We start from the raw sequence: 2,680 nt of genomic DNA, 5'->3' as shown, positions 1-2,680 counted from the left end.
TGGGGTCTCCTGATGTGTGTTGGGGTGTGTTCTGAGCCATTGGAATAACACAGGAATGTGACACCTTCATCCTGCCATAAATTTAAATAACCAAATGGGTTTTTTCAGAATTGATGGTAGCAGTTAAATGAGTAGAACTGTTTACTTCTTACCCTCGGAAATCTCATAAATTCTCTCCAGGCAGGCTGCCCACTCTCCTAGCATTGACTTCTCCATTTCACCCATCCATCCTTTCACCCATCCATCCATCCATCCTCCATCCATCCATCCATCATCTATCCATCCTTTCATCCATCCATCCATCATCCATCTATCCACCCATCACATGGTTTTTTGAGTTCTCTCCTAATGGCAGGGACTCTGACACGTGCTAAATCAATACATGAGAACACACAAGAACCTATAAGAACATTTTAACGACGTCTAAATAATATCCATCCAAGAGGTGTAATACGATGTTATTTCCTGAAGAATGCCAATGCCAGAATCCGTGCTGTGTCATGTCAGGACAGCAGAATTACATAAGTTGAATCCTTGAGAGATGTGATTTGACCTATACTATCACTAATATTTTGGTACATAGTTTTTTTAAAAAAAACATTTAATTGTTCTAGAAATATTATCCAATTATTTTGGGGCAGGATGAAATGGCAGGTGAAGAAAAAGCATTTCCAGATGTATTGACCCGGCCAGCTGGATTAAGGTGTGTAGATTTACAGGAACACAGCAAGTATTTTTGTTATTCAAAGTCACTTGGTCAAATCCTGGTGCTTGAATGCACAGGAGTTATCCTAATGCTAACGAGTTTTGGTGTGGAAATGCAAACAACTTGAACTAAAATGGGGTTTCTTTAGCCACCACACCTGAATTAGGAAAAGTAGACCAATTCTCCTTCCCCATTTCATAGATCTCTGCCCTTTAGAGTACCATGCCATTTTTACCTTAGTGTCTTAAGGTAATGTTTCATATACCACTACTGTCTTATATACCATCTCTTTCCATCATCCTAAGAAACAAAATTGGAATATTTTTTGTTCTTCGGGGTTTTTTAAAATTTATTTATTTTATACAGCACGTTCTTATTATCTATTTTATACATATTAGTGTACACATGTCAATCCCAATCTCCCAATTCATCCCACCCCCACCCCCCAGCCCCCGCTTCCCCCCTCTGGTGTCCGTACGTTTGTTCTCTACATCTATGTCTCTATTTCTGCCCTGCGAACTGGTTCAGCTGTACCATTTTTCTAAGTTCCACATATATGTGTTAATATACGATATTTGTTTTTCTCTTTCTGACTTACTTCACTCTGTATGACAGTCTCTAGACAGCACCAATTGTTAACCAAGAAAATGAGCAGAGAGAATCAGCAAGTTTAATACAATAATCAAATTGTATGATTTTAAAAAGGGGGAAAAATGGAAGGAAATCTCAAAAAGAGGTGGCATATGTATACATGTAACTGCTTCACTTTGCTGTACAGCAGAAACTGACACCTCATTGTAAATCAACTATATGTCAATTAAAATTTTTTTAAAGTTAAAAAAAAAAAACCTAACACTGGACTGTTGCTAGAACAAACTGCTAATGGGGGAGAGAAAGATGGGACTTGATGTCACGTAGACACACAGCTTGGGGATGGGGACAGACATTCAGGACACGGAACAGGATGAGCTAGTGTACAACAAGGTGATGAAAGCTGACGATACGTATTACGTACTCGGAAGTCGCTAGGAGAGTAGATCTTAAAAGTTCTCGTCACCAAAAAGAAAGGGCACAACTATGTGACCTGGTGGAAGTGTGAGCTCATGCTTGGTGGTGACGAGATTTATAAACATATGAAATCAGGGCTTCCCTGGTGGCGCAGTGGTTGGGAGTCCGCCTGCCGATGCAGGGGACACGGGTTTGTGCCCCGGTCCGGGAAGATCCCACATGCTGCGGAGTGGCTGGGCCCGTGAGCCATGGCTGCTGAGCCTGTGCGTCCGGAGCCTGTGCTCCACAACGGGAGAGGCCACAACAGTGAGAGGCCCGCGTACCGCAAAAAAAAAAAAAAACAAACATATGAAATCAGGACTTCCCTGGTGGTCCAGTGGTGAAGACCACGAGCTTCCAATGCAGGGGGTGCAGGTTGGATCCCTGGTCAGGGAGCTAGGATCCCACATGCCATGCAGTGTGGCCTAAAAATAAATAAATGGATCACAGAATTTCAAAAATAAATAAATATATGAAATCATTACGTTGCAACCTTCAACTTACACCATGTTTGCATGTCAGTGATAATAAAGCTGGGGAAGAAAGAAAAGACAAATCACATGCATTGGTCTCTGGTGGGTCCCCTACCATGTTTGGGCTTGACACCCCCAGTCTGCATGATACATGCACGGATTTCCTGGTGGGGTTAGTTAACTACCAGCTTGTTGCTGCTTGTTATGTGAAATAATTTTTCTGGAGGGCCACTCCTTGGTATCAACAAAAGGCACAAAAATATTTCTCTGGCCAAGTGCTTCGTAGGAAATGTTGAAAGACATGCCCTTTTAGAGCAGTTTCTCAAGGACTTTTTTTACCCCCTGCCTTTTCCTGTAAGTTCTTGGAATGAGTCTTTACTAAGTCATCCAAGAACTATTTTTTGATTATTTACTGTTCAAGGAATGAGGAACCTCTACAAGAGATTTGTAAAAA

This window comes from Mesoplodon densirostris, chromosome X (genome assembly GCF_025265405.1).
Source record: "Mesoplodon densirostris isolate mMesDen1 chromosome X, mMesDen1 primary haplotype, whole genome shotgun sequence".
In the NCBI taxonomy this organism is placed as follows: Eukaryota; Metazoa; Chordata; class Mammalia; order Artiodactyla; family Ziphiidae; genus Mesoplodon; species Mesoplodon densirostris.
The sequence above is the reverse complement of the archived record's forward strand: the minus strand, read 5'-3'. Positions refer to the sequence as shown.